An 18,511-nucleotide genomic window follows, 5' to 3' on the forward strand; every position below is an offset into this window, starting at 1 on the left:
GTGTCACCTCCAAAGAGCTGCAATCCCATCTAATCTAATCTAATCCCACAAACCCAACTGGGGGACCCAAGCCAAAACAACTGGCCAGTAGACTTCGATATGGTCAGGGGCATGAAGGACAAAAGAAATGCCAGGTAATGCTTCCAAAATTAGAGGAAACTAAAGACACGTGAAAACGAAATGCAACACGTGATCCGGGGTTGGATCTTGAATCAGACTTTTTTTTCTACAAAGGACATTATTAGGACAATTGAAAAAATCTGAATAAGGTCTGCAGATTAGATAAGACGGCTGTATCTAAGTTAATTTCCTGATTTTGAGAACTGCACCACAATGATAAAAAGAATCTTGTTTTTGAAGAAATACACTATTAAACATTTAGGTGTTTAAAAAAAAAAAAGCCAGTACCCAGAGGTTCCGCTTTAATTGGTCTGGGGTGGGGCTCAGGCTTTCCTACAGCTTCCATGGTGATCTGGATGTGCAGCCAGACCTGCGGTTGGTCCCCCCGACTTGCAGCCCCCCACCCCCCGTCATCCATCCAAGCTGGGGAGAGAGAGACGGCACAGAATGTTGCTCTATTGAGATTCTGAGCTGGGGGACTTTACCACTAGGCCTGTGATGCTTTTTGTAAAAACTCAATGCTTTAAAAACATTCCCTTTGAAATGCCATTATATAACCAGTCTGTTTAATGACACAGCATGCAGACAATCCTCAAGAAACCAACAGCACATCACCCAAAGGGTATTTGCTTTGCAGCCACTTTGCACATTTTGGCCCCAACCTAGTCTGGCTTTAAACCTGACCTTCTAAGTCCACATTCCAATGGTCACTGACTCAGCTGACGACACGGGTTCATGAAGAATGCTTTTCACTATTCACGTGGTTTTAGATTCTTGGCAGGTACAACATTCACTGAAATTTCCTTACACTTGTATTCTGTACTTTTTCAAAGGTCCTTTACGTGCATTCTCTCTTAAGAGTCCCAAGAAAAACATCTGAGGTGGGAGGACAGTTATCATTTCCCCCCATTTAACAGATTAGGAAACTGAGGCTCTAAGAGGATCAGTGAGCAGAGTGGTTGAGTGGTTTGGCCTCTGACAGGTCTGGGTCTTAACTCTTGTCTTCCCTGGTTCTTAGCTGCAAGTAAGGGATGTCACCTCTCTAAGCTTCAGTTCTCTTCCTTATCTTTAAAATGGAGGTAAAAACATTGACCTCCTGGGACTGCTGTGAAGATTAAGTATGAAAAGGGATGTGTGAGAACTTACGTTGGCACTGGGCACGTGGTCATCACTAAAAACAAAATTAAAGGCAGGGATTTTTAAGGGAAGAGGTACCTTCCCCCCCGAGGGATCTGTGGGGGCTGCTTTTGGTTGTCACAATGAAGGGGGATTTCACTGGCATTGACCAAGTGGCAGCTATACGGGTGAAATACTCTTTAGGCATGAGATAGCCACCCCCCTTCGCATGCCAACAGCACCCCTATTTAGAAACACTGGGACACTCACAGCTCCTCTGCTGTTTCCTCTGCAAAAGGTCCTTTTCCCTACAGTCCAGGGTTTCTCCACCTCTGCACCACTGACATCTTGGGTGGGATAATTTGCTGCTGTGCCCTGTAGGATGTGTGGCAGCATCCCTGGTGCCTACCCACTAGAGGCCACTAGCACCCTCCACGTTGTGACAACCAAAAGTGACCCCAGACACGTTGCCGAGTGTCCCCTGATGGGCACAGATGCCCCTGGTTGAACACTCCTGCTATAGATAAATAGACGCATCATGAGGATGTAGCCCTTTTCAGCTCTCTGGTACCAACGGGCAAGGGAAATCAGTAGGGATGAGGTGGGTGCACGTCTATAACACCCAGACCATCTTAGCCCCAAGTCTGACTGCAGCAGCCGAAACCCAAAGTGAGAGACCCCCATTGTGGAAGTCTGAGTTGATTTGGGAATTTTATGGGTAGGAAACAGGAATGACACATGGTCTCCCTTGTCGGGTACACAAAGATTACATTCTCTTGCAGTCACTGTGCCTTTGAGATTAGCCCCGCAGGCCTTCAATTTAAGGCAGAAGTGTGCTCGCTTCCTGATCACAAAACATCTGCTTTCTGGTGTCACTGACATTTTTTCCCCCATACTTAAAAAAAAAAAAAAAAAAAAAAAAAGGAAGAGAAAAGAATGAATTTTAAACGGCTTAGGTAGAAGGCAGTGAATACAAAGTATTATTTATTCCTCTGCCTGGATGCACAGCGCTTAGAAAGAAACACGTGGAGTGACTGATATTATGAAGAGAGGAGACTCTTCAAGGGAGAAGGGAAAACACACGCATTCCTCTGCACTTCAGTCAAGCAGAGGGAGAAAAGAAGTAACCATAATTGATCAGAGCTTAGAGCGCCTGGTTCTCTGCTTGGCACCGCCCCCGCCCCCCACCGGCTCAGGGGCTGCATCCACCCCCGCTTTGCTGGCTGGCAGCTGGGACCCCAGGAGTGGTAACCTCGCTAATTCAATAAATGAACTCTGACACACCTAAATAGTTGTTTAGGGGGATGCATCCTCTCTCGTTCCCCCTCCCTCACTGCCCAAAACCTCAAATAAAATAAACAAAACACGAGACACAATCTGAGTCTTTTACGGCCGCCTTCTCTAGCGGGAGTCGGAAAAACGCTAAGGATTCCGGAGGCGGCGGGGCTGAGCCGGGCTGCCTTGGGGCCTGGAGTAGCTGGGGAGGTCTGCCTTCTCCGCTCTTCTGTTTGCTTTTCCTCCCTTGGTGCCCTGGTCCCCCCTGCTCCTGGCCAGGGAGGGGGCGGGGCAGGATGGGATGTTACTCGACACGCTGCCTTAGGTGTCTTCAGCCAATCGGAGGCGATGGCAGCTGCCTGCACCTTGCTGACAGCTGCTGTCAAAACACCCTCACGACCGGCGGCTCGATAATAACTCGAAAATGAGAGACAAATGAGTGACTTCGTGAGCGGGGAGGAGCCACCGTCCTCCCCCACCCCACCGGCTTCCTAGCACTGGCCACGGTGGAGGAGAGATGGGTTAGGAACAAAACCCCAAGCCAGCTAGACATGGAAGACTGTCCCCATTCCATTCCCCTTAAAGGGGATCCCACAGGCCTTTAAAATGGGTTCGACAGACATCCTTCCCTGAAGGGATGCTACACACTCCGAGATGCAGCTGGATGTGCTGATGGAATCTTTTGAGTGGAAACAACCCGCGGGGGTCTTTTCTGTCCACCCATCCAGGGAGGCTGTATCAGGAGCCCCAGGGAGAGAACCGCGGGCTCCTTCCCAGGATACCCCACTCCCCGCCCTACCCCCTTTCCCCGCAGTCCGCAGCCAGGCCTCTGGGCCGTGTTTTTATTATCAAGCCAACTTTTTCCTTCAAACTTGGGCTGTTACTCCCCTGGGGAGGCCAACATTAGCACAACTTGTTTAGAAAAGCACAAGTAAGCCCCAGGGAATACAAAGCGTGTGGTCAGCACTTCTCCGTGTTTCCTAGGATGGAGGGGACTTAGGGCAGCAGAGGGGCAGGCGGATCTGAAACTTCCTTCTCGTTTTGCCAGGGCCAGCCCTTGCCTGGGATCTAAGGCAGGCTAGGATCACCCAGGTGGGAGAGGAGGCAGGGGCTGTAACATTCACTTACTTGAGGATACAGAATGCCTCTGAAAATTCCAGAGTACATGCCATACTCAGGAGGCCCTGAGTAGAGATCCACTGTTTTGTGTTTTTTTTTTAAACCCTTCTGGGTTGAGCTCAGCTATATTCAGAGAAGCCGAGGTGATGGCTTAGGCTCCGGTCAAAAAGAATGCTTTTGCGGAACAAGCCATTAAAGGGACTTTATTTAAATTCAAGGTAGGCAGAGGATAATTGTCCCAGGGAAGTGCAATCATGCTGCCTGGATTAAAACCTCTTCCACATGACTCTTTCTTCCCACTCATTTCCCTGCAGAAAGCCTTTATTCCTCCGTCCATGTGTCGGGTAAACATTTAGCTTACTCCGTTTTGTGTGCGACAATGCACATCTTGAATAACCCCGCCTGTGTCACCCGTGCCTACTTTAAAGAGTAAACTCCCATAAAGAAAGGATCAGCCCAGTGTAACTTACTCTGTGAGCTGAGCCATTATAGAAGGCTTTTAAGTGCTATACTCGGAAGGACAAGAGGCTCTCAGCATCCCATGAATAGGTGAGGAGGCTATTTGGGGGTTACGTCAAACCTCACCTATAGAGCTGGGGAAAGAACGCAGACTAGAACTCAGGCTCGGGCCTCGGTTCTGCCACTTAACCAGCCACGAGACCTCAGGCGAGGCACTTAACCTCTCTGACCCGCTGTCTCCTCATCTGTGAAATGGTGATATTAATACCTGCCCTGCCTGCAGAGGCATATGAAAGAGGATGAGGGAAGGCACCCACAAAGGGGACTGCTGTGTCCTGTGGCGGGGAGATGGGCGGTTTTCTCCGGCTTATGTTCAACTTCCCAAAGACTCTGGAATGAGGTTACTTTTCTAATCGGACGAGAGAATTTGAAAAAGAGTAAAACTCTGCCTTGCTAATAACAAAGAAAGATTCAAGAGAGTTCTGTATGTGACCGAGTTTTGAAATTCTATAAAGTGCTGAGCAAAAGAACGCCACTCAAGTGGTATATTGCCCTGTCTCCGTTCAATGCAAGTAGATTTTTTAACGGGTTGGCTTTGGAGTTCAAGGGCAATGTGGAACAGAGATGGGGAAGAGAGAAAGCCAAGAACCACTCAGAGGGTTTCTTACAAGTGAACTGGGTCTGGAGTTTGACCAGAGTATTTCAGGAAACACCCTCCACGCACCACTACCCCCTGGCCCCTGAAACTGTGACAGAGCAACAGACAGCTGTCTTATTTTGAAGAAGTACTTTTCCTTCTGAATCTAAAGCAATCTTCATGCTCACGTAGGCGATCTGCCAAATGCACAGTAATACAGAGAAGGAAGGAAGAAGCGCCGTGGAATTTACCAACAGCGACTGTTATTTTGGCGCATTTCCTTCCAGTCTTTTTTCTACGCGTGTTTACTCGGAGATCGCATGGTGCCCTATTTGGACTTCCTGCTTCCTTCACCTAATTGCCGGACAAAAGCATTTCCCCTCTCAGCGACGCTCTTTACGAACGCTGTTGATGTCTTCTTTCTGGCATTCCATTCATAATTCACTTAACCCATCCTCTCTCACTGCTGAATAGTAACATTTCCAATTTTTCCCTGCCATAAACAACCTTTCACGGAAGATCCCCACACAGCAAGCTTGTTGATACGTCCAGTCATTTCTTTAGGGTAAAACTCTAGAGACAGAATCACTAGATCAAAAGGTATGAACGCTGTCATACAGTGCTGTCCAATATGGCAGCTACCACTATGCGTGACTGTTTCAAATTAAAAGGAAAAACACTGCATTTGCTATTTAAGGTTCAATTAAACAGCACTGAAATTCAGTTCCTCAGCTGCACAAGCCGTGCTGCAAGTGCTCAATGGCCACACAGGTTAATGGCTGCCACATTGGACACGTTTCCATTGTTGCAGAGAGTTCTACAGGACCGTGTGCCCTTGGCATGCACTACACACTCACAGCGGGGGCTAGCGCCATAACACAAGCTTGGCACTCGTGACCTGCACTGGGCCTTCCACCTTCTCCTGACCTGGCACCATCTTCCTTCTTTCATTCCCTCTTTCTATTCTCTTCTCTCCACTTATGACTTAAGACTTCTCAAAACTTCTCAGAGATGCACCTTATCCCAAAGGGCAGATGAGAATAAATGCCCACTTCGAAAGACTCAGTGAGTGTAAGGCAAACTTATCTTGTACTCATTTTAACATTTCGTGTAAACTTTGCATTCTATTCCACAATAGGGCTGTAAATTTGTGCAAAAATATTAAAAAAAAAATTCATCCTGTCAGTCCCCTTGGAGCCCTCCATGGGAGCAGAATCTCTTTAGAGGGCTGGGTGGTAGCTTAACAATTAGCAGGTGCTGGTGCTTTTTTCCCCTTCTTGCTTTGGTTGCTAGGGAGCTCAGACTTAAGTACTGCTTTACTGAAGGACTCCTCAGCCTGGGAGTTGTAACATAATTTTCTTCCAACTGACATTTTTCTTAAACTTCTATACTGACTGAATTGAGGTCTTGTTCTTTCCGAAAGTAGGTGAAGAATCTACTTGCAAGTAGAGGTAAAAAGACAAGGTTCCTATACAGATTCCTAGGCAAGTTGCTGGCACCTTGAAGTTCCTTCAGCTCTCAGAGGTTCCTTTTCCTGAAAAGGGAAGAAACTGTACACCTATTCCTTCAAACAAGGGAAGGTCCGCGCTATGACTCAGGGCACTGCTGCCTGACTGCAGAGTCCAAACTCTGGCCAAAGGTGTTTTGCAGAAGCTCAAGTGGGATGCACCTAGTGGGATGATGCTAAAGTCACGCGATGCACCCCCAGATGTCCCTGAGCTTTCCGATACTGGATAAGGGCTGCCCCTTTCTCTAAGCCTGCTTTTCTGGCCAGAGGACAAGGCCCGTCGCAGGGGACGCCATACGCAATGAGAGTCGCTCAGGCCAGCAGCCAGGATGCCCCATTAACCAAGGCTTCTGCCTGGCTTGCGCAGTGGTAACTGATATTTGTAATGACGACCCGGGGCCCTGCAGGCCCTGATCGTCAAACATTCAATTACACTCCACTGAGTTCCAACGTTAAGTAGATTCTACTCTATTCTAATTCCTTGGAAATTAGATTGGCCATCCATGGTATCGATGGTAACTCTCCATTAACCTGAATGGTGGGTCTGCCAGGAAGCCCCATCCCTCAACTTGGTTTGGGTTGGGTTGGAGGGAGTTATAACACGTCAGTCTGTAAAGGATGACGGAGCAGGCTGCCGGAGGCTCGGGAACAGGGGAAGGCTGCTGGGGCGAGAAAATTCAGCCTGGGCTGGGCCACCTCCCAGCTCTGTGACTTTCCCCACTCTGAACTCCACTTTCCTCATCTGTAAAATGGGCTGCATGATTCCCTCAGAGCAAAGAGATAACGCAGGACATTAAGAACCAGGTAGAGCTACAGGGACTAAATTGGAAAGATCACCAAGACACATTTCAGAGGGAAAACGCTTAACGATGCATGAAACATGGCACCATTTCGGTCTAAATGGACCCAACGCAATTGTGTGTGGTGTCTTCAGGTTCACATGTATATGGAATGCACAAGGAAGGATCTAGAAGGAGGGTTGCCAAACGGATAATGTAAGTTTCTCTGGGGAGGAGGGTGGCACCGACCAGGGGTAGCAGCTGATGAACAAGGGTTTTGGTCTTCAATCTTTCTTTCAACAAGAAAAACATATTCCCGTTTTAGTTATGCAACTAAATTTTATTTTTTTTAAAGAAAAAGATTAATAAAAAGAGAGTGTGCACACGAGGAACTGATGGCTGCATGGAAGGGATTCAATTAAGGGTGAAGAACTACCATTAGGCTGAACTAAATAAAAGTGTTTTGCAGGTCAAAGCTGACCACATACTGGCATGTTCATACAGTTTAACCTAATATCTGCAGGCTAAGGCGTACCCCCCGATCCCGCCAGACGGCCAGAGGCAGCTAGAAGGAGGAAGGGAATTAAAACAAACCACACCAAACCACACACATAAAACCCTGGGCCCTGGGCTCACATATCTTCCCTGCAATGTGCTTTGTTCGCCAGTGCAGGGAAAGCCGGGCAAATCCTCCAGGGCCCGCAGCCCATCACATATGACCTTGCGAGAGCTCAGAGGGATTTCTCAGCTGGGGGCCCTGTACACTTCAAAGGCTTAGGGTGGTCAAGGCTGCCCCCCTCCGCCAAGCCGGGGTCCAGACTGCGGGTGCTGGCCCTTGCCAGGAACTCTGTGAGGCATGGATACTCAAGTGAATTAATTTCCTTCTAAGACTTTTATGTTTTGGATGCTTCACGACACCCCTCTGAGATGACTGCGGGCAGCCTGGGGTTGTTTCAAAATCTGAGCTGGGAAATCAATGTTGTGAAATGCATTCTACCAGCGAACAGGAGTGAAACGCGGGGAGGCAGGAGGCGCAGCCTAGTCATCTTGGGTACCAATCCCACAAGTGCAAAGTCTCAAGAGCTGAAACGGAATCTTGCGGCCAGCACAGCCTTTCTGGTTATGTTATTATGAAACAATCTCTACTCTTTACCGAGCTGTGATTGTACCAAACACGAGGCCACAGGTTCCCAAACTCTCTTGGCTCACGCGCCGTGCCCTGATGCCTCAGTAATTTTCTCACGGCATTTCTAGGCCCAAAGAAACACCTAACAGTTTGGTTACAACAGCTTGATAGTCTAAACCATTAATAGGTCCAAACAACTAAACAACAGTGGTTGGCACTATGGCTGATGATGTTGCTGTGTCTTTCTTGAAAATCTAGAATAGCCCGCAGTGCACCTGTGTGTTCACTGAGGCACCCCAAGGTGCCTTGGTGCACAGTTTGGGAACCACTTCACTGGGCTAACTGCTTTACTTTCATCCCCTCATTGAATTCTCCCGGTAACCCTGACAGGTATGTACTATGGTCCCCATTTTACAGACGCAAATACTGAGACGCGGGGTATTTAAATGACTTGTCCGAGTCTGACAGCGGGTGATGGAGGAGCCAACATTGAAACACCGATCTGATGGACTCCCAGGGCCACCACATTCAGCTGTACAGGTTGAATACTGCACAATTCTGGAGGGTGTCACAGACTACAGTGCTGGTGCTCTGAATCCTGAAGCTAACGGGTGGTGCTGGATTTAGCACAAAGCCCCCACACTGAGCAGCCTTTTGCTTTGCCTTCTATGATCACCTCGGCCCCCATCCTTTCCCCAGCAAATGGGGAGGGCAAGCTAAAGAGCTCCAAAAGCTTCATTTAACTTTGGGTGACCAAGGAGCCAAATGAGTGACTCCTACAAGCATGAACTGCATAAAAACCAGTGGCATTTGAACCCTAAGTAGGCTTGGCAGGGAAAAAGATCCACAGGTCTAAGTGGACCCCACAAGTACCCCAGACTCAAAACTTGTACTATGGTAAGAGCCTACTTAATAGAACAGAGTTTCTCATCCTAAGGTCTGCTGCCTCTCAGATCGATTTGGGTACGTATATGAGGGTAGGGGCAGGGATGTGGAGAGGATTAGCTACTTCTGTAAGATAATCTTAAAATTTTCGGTTTGTATTTAGATAATGTAATTTTTAATATATGTGCATATATATATGTGTATTGTAACAGGGCTGTGAAGAGTCTTGGTACAAGCACGCTGACCTCAAAAGACCTGTAACTGGAGTAGACAGCACTCAGGGTAAGAGCAGATGCTGTATCGTGCGGAACTTATCTTTACATGTACTGACCTGCAACAAGAGATCGATTAGCCAGAATGAATGATGAAACACTTTTCTGTCCTCAAGTCTAAAAGAAATTGGTTATCCATTCACTGATATTTTCAATGACACTATAATGCTAACTTTTATTTTTAAGTGATCAAGATGGCTTTACAGAACCACTCAGCGACACTGCCTGAAAAGGGGTGTCTGATGACTGGCTGAGATTTAGACAAGTGAGAGGTCTGATGACGCTGAACTGGCAAGTAAAGCCTTCAAACCCGTGTTCCCGTCCTGCACGTACTGACTCATGCAAATAAGCATCCTCTGCGTTAGTACGACTGACGTAAAAGTAGCGAAACCGACTATAGATCTGGACCTGAGGCTACGACGTTCTAATATTAAAACCCACATTCTGAATTTGGTTTCCGCAAAACAACATCATCCGTCACACTAAAATAATGTTGTTAATTTGAATTTTATTGATTTTAAATTTTGTTTGTATTTAACTTGAAAATGTGTTTTGGTTTTATGGTCCTAATAGAACCATAAGCATAAGTTGTCGGTTTATTCTGGGTTTTACATTTGTACATAGTTAAGTAACATAATAATAAAAATATTTACATCACCGCTGTGCGGGGAAGGACCACGAGATTTTTCTTCTTCTTTAAATGGAGGCTCTTTATACATTTCTCAAGTTTGAGAAATACGGTCATGGCCCATGATTTTATGAAACGCTCCTTGAAAAGAAAACCCTTCCAGAGACCTTCCTGTTGTGAAGCTCCGCCACTTCAGAGTGTCCTTGGGGAGGACCAGAAAGACAAGGTAAGCTCCTAAGAGCATTCGGCTAGTTAGTAGCAGGGCTGGGAGTAAGCGGTGCCCTCCTAGGGTATTCTAGGAGTTCTGGGTACCAGATACAACATGCTCTGGACTGGAGAAGGGCCAAGCACTTTACCAATATCGTTGACCTTGTCATATGGCAAACTGGATACAGTTGTTAATCTCGCCATTCTACAAAGACGAACACTGAGTCCTGGAGAGGTTGTCACCAGACCAACGACGTGTATGACCTGGCCTCTGCTGTGAGGGTTTTAATGGAGTGAACCTTGTATCCACTTCTCCTTAAACCAAGACAGTCCCTTCCCTTCTGGGAGTTCACGTTTGTTTCTGTAACCCAGCACCTGGCAAAGCCCCTGCCTCATTAGAGATGCTTCGTAAATATTTGCTAAACCCACGGGTTATTTCTTAACTAAAAAGCAGTGTGGCAAGACCCCTTTTCCATGGAAAGCTCTGAGACAGGAGACGATTCAGAATCTGTTCTTACTCAGAAGCCTCCCAAGATTTCCTGGGGCTCCCTCCCCGCTGCCTTTCAACACCAGGGTGCTGGTGACACACAGCACAATTATGGGTGGCTACAATGAGCTGACTGCCGCCCTCCCAACAAGCCTAGACAAAGCGCGGAGACCTTGTAACTGAAAAGGCACTGAGCGCAGAGAGAGGAAGTGAGAGCAGGCGGCTGTGGTGGGAATCAGGCACAAGGCGCCCTTCCCGTTCACCCACCCACCGTCCCCTGGGAACCGCACGTTCTCCCCAGGGTGCCCCTTTCCACCGTCTGGGCTTTGTCAACTGCTCTGCAATCAGTCTAGGCGTGGGGCGAAAGGAAATGTCAGCTGTGATGGAAGACCATATCTATGGAATTGCAAAGGAAGAAGAAAACAACAAAAAGAAATATCCTCTCGACTTTCAGTGTATTTTTATTTTTTTTAAAGAGGAAAGCTAAGGCCACTTCCACATGGGCTGTGGTTTGGGACTGCTCTACCAGTCAGTCTGGCAGACAGAAACGTAAAAGCTCTAGCGACATGCGATAAATACCAGAATCTTCAGCGAATACCTGCAGCTGCTTGCCTATCACAGACGCTGCGCCCCGGTCCCTGGCAGACATCGCTAATCAATTACAGTGCCATTTCCTGCGGAGCCCAGGCAGCCTCACAATTCTCCAAGACAGAACTCTAGCAGCCATGACCAACGGGGTTGCACCGGCTTGCGAGGGGGAAGCTATCTGCTCTGGCTGGCCTCGCACAACCCCGTCACTGATTCACTCAACAGACAGAGGCTCTGAGAAGTCACCAAGCGTCCAAGGTTATGTAGTGGGTGCCAGGCAGAGCTGGGCCAGAATTCAGGTCTCCTGACTCCCTGGCCAGGTGGTCGCACTTGGAAAATCACACTGGCTGCTTTCCAAGCTGACAGCCGACTTCTGATGACCGGCGGCCAAGACAGCATGGAAAAGGAGAACTCAGGTAACCCGAGTACCTCACCTGGGCAAGCGCTGCTTTGTCCTGCTTTGAGCTGCAGTCACTTTTACATCCTCTGGCCAGCCCTGGGTGGACATCCTGGTGGGCAGGGAGCAGGACCACTCAAAGAGGGAAGCAAAGAGTTTGGCGTGCGGTTTTCTGCAAAGCAGGCTTCCGAAACGAAGGAAGTATCACCCAGAACACATCTCTACCAGATTCCTCGGGGCTACGTTCCCAGGATCTTAAATGGGGGGAGGGCTGCTCTGAGAGACAGGGCTCTGTGCCCAGCCTGCAGGACAGAGAACCTGGAGGCGCCCAGATGGACAAGAGCCTGGGGGGTTACCTGGGTGCCCTTGGCTCTCTGAAAAGGGTGCAGAAACACTTCAGCCTCACACGGCAACAACTGAAGCTTAATATTTTTCTATAGCCAGGTTCGTGCCTAAACCTACGAAATGAGAATAGATCCTAGGAGGCGAAATATACTGACTAGACCAGTCTTTTCATTTCCTGGAGTTCAATTAGCCTAGATTTAAGTCATAAGGAGGACATAATCTTCATACAAGTTGGGATAATTTCTCTTCCCCCATTTCCCTTCCACCCTGGCTGTTAACTGTGAGGCCACTGAGTGTTCATTTCCTTCTGACCACAGAATCAGACCACCTTCCGCAGACACCACAGGCCAGAGGATTTTCCTTTCTCTGGCAGAACGGACTCTACTGCTGACATACTTAAGGGTGGAAGTGTCTCAAAGGGAGTGAGCCCGGCCTCCTATTCCATCAGAAATCCCTTTCATAGCATCCTTAACAGTCACCTTAGCCTTCCTTTGCTTACGCCTTGTAACGGGCAATTCACTAGTTCAAGAAGTGACCTTTTTCTATCCGTTTTGGGTTGGGATACTCGTTTTCAGAACACTTTTTATTTTAAGATAATTACAGACTCACATGCAGTTGTAAGAAATAACCAGAGAGACCCTATATACGCTTCACCCAGTTTCCCCTAATGGTAACATCTTGTAAAACCATAGCACAGATCACAACCAGAAAACTGACAGTAATACGATCACTGACCTTACTCAGATGTCAGCAGTTTTGCATGTATTCATGTGTGTGCGTATTTAGTTTACACTCGTGTGACCATGACAGTCAAGACACAGAATGGTTTCATCGCAGGATCCCTTGTGCTACACTTCTATGGCCACACCCCCCTCCCTTCTTGCCTACCTAATCCTAGGCAGCCACTAATCTGCTCTCCATCTCTGTAATTCTGTCATTTGAAGAATGCTGTATAAATGGAATCATGCGGTATGCAACCTCTGGGGATTAGCTCTGTCCACTCAGCATAGTTCTCTAGAGGTCTATCCACGTTGCTGCACGCATCAGTGGTTTGCTCCTCTTTATTGCTGAGTCATATTCCATTGTACGGAGGCATCACAGTTTAACGACATGCCCACGTAAGGACATTATGAATAAAGCTGCTATGAACATTTGTGTGCCGCTTCCTTCCTTCCAACAGCTTTACTGAGATGCAATTCATATACCATACAATTCGCCCAAAGTGTACAATTCCACAGCTTTTAGTGTATTCACAGAGTTGTACAGCCATCACCATAGCCATTTTAGAAAATTTCATCAGCCTTCGTATCCTTTAGCCGTCACCCCCACCCCCTTCCCCATCCCTGAACAACCACTAATTTACTTTCTTTCCCTCTATATTGTCTATTCCGGATGTTGCACATAAATAAAATCATTCAATATGTGGTCTTTTGTATCTGGCTTCTCTCACTTAACGTCGTCGAGGTCCATCCACGGTGCAGCAGCTATCAGTACTTCATTCCTATTTATGGCAGAATAACGTTGCAGTGTATGGACAGACCACATTTGGTTTACCCACTCATCAGTGGTTGGACATGTGCATAGGGGTTTTTTTTGGCCACACTGCGGCTTTTGGGATTTCAGTTCCCCAACCAGGCACTGAACTCGGGCCCTTGGTCAGCGAAAGCGTGGAATCCTCACCACTGGACTGCCAGGGAATTCCCGTGTATCGGTTTCTGTATGAACACAAATTTCCATTTCTCTGGAATAGATGCCCAAGAGGGCAACCGCTGGGTCGCGTGCTAAGTGCCTGTCTTGTTTGTCCGAAACTGCCCACGCTCTTTTCCAGGGTAGCTGTACCATTTTACATTCCCACCAGCAATGCGCGAGGGATCCAGTTTCTCTGCATCCTCGCCGGCATTTTGTGTTACTCTTGTTTTTTTCTTTTAGCTATTCTGACAGGAGTGTGTATCTGCCATGCTTTTCCTCTGAGCAGAAATCTGATTCCCAGTAACATCTGCTGTGCGTCTCCGCCCTGCAGGCTCCTCTAATCTGCCATAGCCTGGTTAGTTCACACCTCTCCCCTCTAAACCAAGGGACCCCCACATTAAAAGCTGAATCCAGGATGTGGTCACACCACAGGGTGGGGATGGGACCTCTGGGATTTGGACCATGTACGTCCTTTGAGCTGCATTCTACAGCTGGCTCGTGGGAACCCTGGAGTCCATTCAGAACCCCAGATCTTTTTCCCAAATAAAAAGAGGTTAGGCAAGGACTCCTGCCTTCTGTCTTTGGGACAGTCCCTTAATGGAAGAACTGATTCCTCCGCATTGTTTTGTTTCTGCCTTGTAACTATAATCATCTTCCCAGGTGGGCCCCTCATTTTCTTAGAATGTAGTGATCCCAGAGGCAGAAGCGGGCACTTTGAAATGGGCACAGTACTTAGCTCACAGTGAGCGCATGTTACGTATTTAAAGATCGGTCTTGAGAAGCATCATAGACATGGAAAATCACAGGCATATTCCAAGGACTTAATAGATATGAGCTACATGGATACGTGAGAAAAGGCACGTCTCTACCCCTTGAATCTGCCACGGGAACAGCAGCAGAGAAAGGGAGTGACTGGGAGCATGAATCCGACTCTGCCACTTGCTCGGGGTTTTATGGCTGTGCAGCCATCTGCCTCATCAGCGGCTGTTCCCCAGGCTTGCGGGGGAAGAAACAAATGAAATCATGAGCACAAAGGCACTTCAGGCCCCGGCAGGGCCCGCTGGTAAGGGCTGTGCAAACATCCGGAGTACTGTCAACAGTCCTCCCCCTAACGGCAGAGAACACGCCCATGAGGGATACTGACAGAGCGACGCCGCTGCTACGGCTGACATCCACGCAGCTAACGGGCGGCCCTGAACCGGAGGTGTTGCCGAACCCCCAAACACATGCACACACGTGGGCAGATCAACTGAGAAGTGCAACTCTGGCACCACGCTGTGGCCCCTGTTATGTGCGATGCATCGAGGGTGAGGAAAGGGTGGGCGTGCAGAGTGGAGCTGACGCCTCCCCGGACTGCCCTGACCCCAGATCATCCAGCTCGTTGCTTAGGACCTAAATATAGGGGTCATTCTTGACTCCTGTTTGCATCACGGTCCTCATTAAAGCCATCAGCAGGATTCTGAAAACGCAGCCCCCGGCACCGATCTGGCATCCCACTTCCACGGCTGACACCTGGTCCAAGCCACGATCACCTCTGGCCCAGGGGACTGCAAAAACCTCCCTTCGGGTCTCCTCACGAGGTATTTCACAGATGGAAGTCAGATCCCACCACTCCCTCTGCTCAGAACCTCCAGCTGCTGAGGAATAAAACCCAAAGACCTGATGAGCACAGGGCCGAGAACAGCCGAGGCAGTCTTGAAGAACAAAGACACCCCAGAGCAAGCTATTACAAAGCCACAGTAATTAAGACAGTGCGTATTAGCACAAGGGTAGACAAACAGACCCGCGGAACAGATTAGAGAGTCCAGAAACAGACCCTCGCATACACAGTCACCTGATTTATGACAAAATCAATACTGCAGAGCAGAGGGGAAAGAATGGTCTTTGCAATAAATGATGTTGGACCAACTGAATCTCCATGTGGGGAAATAAATGTCCCTTGATCTCTACCTCACGCCGTACACAGAAATCAATTCCAGATGGATTACGTACCTACCTGTGAAAGGTCAAAGATTTTAGAGGAAAACATAGGAGACTGTCTTCATGAGCTTGGAGGAGGCAAAGATTTCTCAAATAGCACACAAAAGGTTCTAACCAGGAAGCGAAAAAATGACAACTTGACAATATTTAAAATTAAGAGACTCGGTTCATCCAAGGACACCACTAAGCTACCAACAGAATGGGAGAGGGAGGGGATGCAATCATATATCCACCAAAGGACTTGAACCCAGAATATATAAAATTATATAAAAAGTAATAAAGAAAATTAATAAGAAAAAAAGACAATCCAATTTTAAAATATGGGCAAAAGACTTGAATAGGCATTCTACAAGAGTATAGCCAAATCACGATAAATGTATGCAAAAGCATTTGATTTCCTGAGCCATCAGGGAAGCACAAATTAATATTACATGATGATGCCATTGTATACTCATCAGACACGCCTAGAAAGAGAAAGACATACACTACCAAGTGCTGGCAAGGACAGGGGGCAACCAGAACACTCATGGAGGAAGGGCAAACTGATACAACTACTTTGGAAACCTGCTTGGCAATATTTACTGAAGCTGAAATACGCACACCCCATGACCCAGCAATTCCACTCCTACAGGTACACCCTATAGAAAAGCATGCACATGGCCACCAACAGACATACATAAGAACGTTCCCAGGAGCATATGTTATTCAAAAAAGACAAAATGCTGCAAACTACACATTCACTGAGTCCAAATGTCCCACTCTGGTGGGGATGCTGATTGATAGTCAGGGAGGCTACGTACACACGAGGGCAAGGAGGCACGTAGGAAATCTCTATACCTTCCTCTCAATTTTGCTGTAAACCTAAAACTGCTTGTAAAAAAAAACAGTCCTACAACAAAACAAACCAAAAACAACCCCAGCAAAGTCAGAGGAGCAGGGATACCTCTGATGAGAAAAACGAGTCAGAGTGGGGACGCGGTTTGCAGAAAGGAATACAGAAATTCTCTGAGCTGAGACCTTATCTTCAGCAGGGTCAGTGGGGCTATAGCTTTACCTGTAATGTCTGTATGTTTCATAAACAGGGGAAGAAAAAAATACCTTATGTGTGTAATTAAAACTAGAAGACAGAACCAAAACCCCTAGGGCATGCCCCATCTCCCTGCAGGCGCTGCCTGGGTTTAATTTAGTCCAGGGGTCAGCAAACTTTCCCCCATAAAGGGCCAGATAGTATTTTATAACCTTGTGGGTCCTCTGGTCTTTGTCACAACTACCCAGCTCTGCTGCTGCAGCCTAAAAGCAGCCAGGGACAGCAGGACAGTGAGCGAGCACGGCTGGGTCTGATCAGTGGATGCACTGCCTTCTTCTGAGGGTCGCTCTGCGGGGGTACACCTGGCGGGAGATGAGCGGGGGTGGGGAGGCACCTGGGGACAGCTGCGCCCTCCTTACCCCAGCCCCCTTTCAGAACCTGGCTGAGGGTTTTCTCCGCCACCCCCCACCCCAACCCCCCCTTCTGGAATGGTCCAGGCTGGCTCTTGTGAACTGCCCGAGCCTGTTTTTTGCAGAGCTTCTCCCTAATGAACGGGAAGTGGCCCCATGCAGGTTACAGGGCTTTGCAGCTTTTGGAAAAGTGCTGCTGACAACCAGGAGTTAAACGGGCAGTGACCCTGCCACTGGTTGGGGAACAAGGGGGGAGCGCGTGAGAGGAACTCGGCAGGCAAGCTGTCTTCAGCCCCTCCTCCACGGTCACGGTCACTGCGAGAGGAAATGAGGAGGAAAGGAGGCCTGGGACGGACGGACGCTGCCCACAAAGTGGGCACAACAGGTGCACCGGGGAAAGGAGATGCAAACCCAGTAATTAAGGCCTCCAGACACCTGTTGTGAGCTCACCCATTCACACCCCTGGCAGGTGGTTCACACCTCTGAGGAAGGGGGGAAAAAAAGGCTCAGATGAAAAGCTCTCCATCTGTAGCCTGCAGCCGAAGGCCTAGCCTGCCAGAGATGGCGGCGTGACCTCCAGGGACAGTACCCCAGGGGTGGGGGTGAGGGGGCTCCAGAGTGAGAAAGAGCTGGCTGTGCCGCTTCAGAGCTGTGTGACCCTGGGCAAACTCCTTAACCTCTCTGTGTCTCACACGCCCTATCTTTATCAGATTCCACAGGGCAAGGCTTTGCACAGTTAAATCTACGTGATCAGCAAACATTTACTGAGAATCATCTACGTACCAGGGGCCTGTGGCCACTGCAGCAAACCAGACAGCGTGTCTGGGGGTGGGGAGTGAAGGACACGAAACAGCCACATGGATAGCACTCCAAGGGGAGCTGTGAGGTGGGCTGGGTGGAATGGGAATGGGGGCCGCGGGAAAAGAGGACAGGCCAAGCTACCCTGGCTGGGGAGTCGGGAGTGAGCCAGTGGAAGGGTAAGCTGAAGGCCTCATTCTCAACAGCAAGAATTCTAGCTAACTCTGCTTGCTCTGTGCCAGGAACTGTTCCCAAAACCAATCTTTATAACTGCCTGCTGAGGTTATATGTCATTTGGAGGTCTATGCCCATTTTCCAGATGAAGAAACAGAGACACAGAGAGGGTAAGTGACTTGCCCAAGGTCACACAGCTAGGAAGTGGTGGAGGTGGGACATGAACCCAGGTGGGCTGGACCCAAGCTGCATGTCCTTATCTGATTGCACTGTAGACTTAAGCTATACCATAATCATCACCTAAGAAGGATGCCTCTGTGCTGTGGACATTTTTCAAATCGAGACCAGCCTTTAAGGGGCAGGATCGCTGAATGCGATACATTACTCGGGGCACTTGTAAGTGAAGTCGGAGGAGGGGGAGGGGCCGGAGAGGGGCTGTCTAGTCCCCATATCTGCTGTGATGCTCAGCCAGGAATCATAAACTGT

General features: G+C 48.4%; 1 protein-coding gene across 5 annotated transcripts in view; it reads right to left on the reverse strand.

Moving 5' to 3' along the window:
• The window catches only part of RBM19 (RNA binding motif protein 19), a 126,952-nt gene that overhangs the window by 60,074 nt on the left and 48,367 nt on the right, over nucleotides 1-18,511 (reverse strand). The gene's annotated exons all lie outside the window — the stretch shown is intronic.

This window comes from Aethalodelphis obliquidens, unplaced genomic scaffold (genome assembly GCF_003676395.1).
Source record: "Aethalodelphis obliquidens isolate GAN/ISIS:26980383/991018 unplaced genomic scaffold, ASM367639v1 scaffold28, whole genome shotgun sequence".
NCBI lineage: Eukaryota > Metazoa > Chordata > Mammalia > Artiodactyla > Delphinidae > Aethalodelphis > Aethalodelphis obliquidens.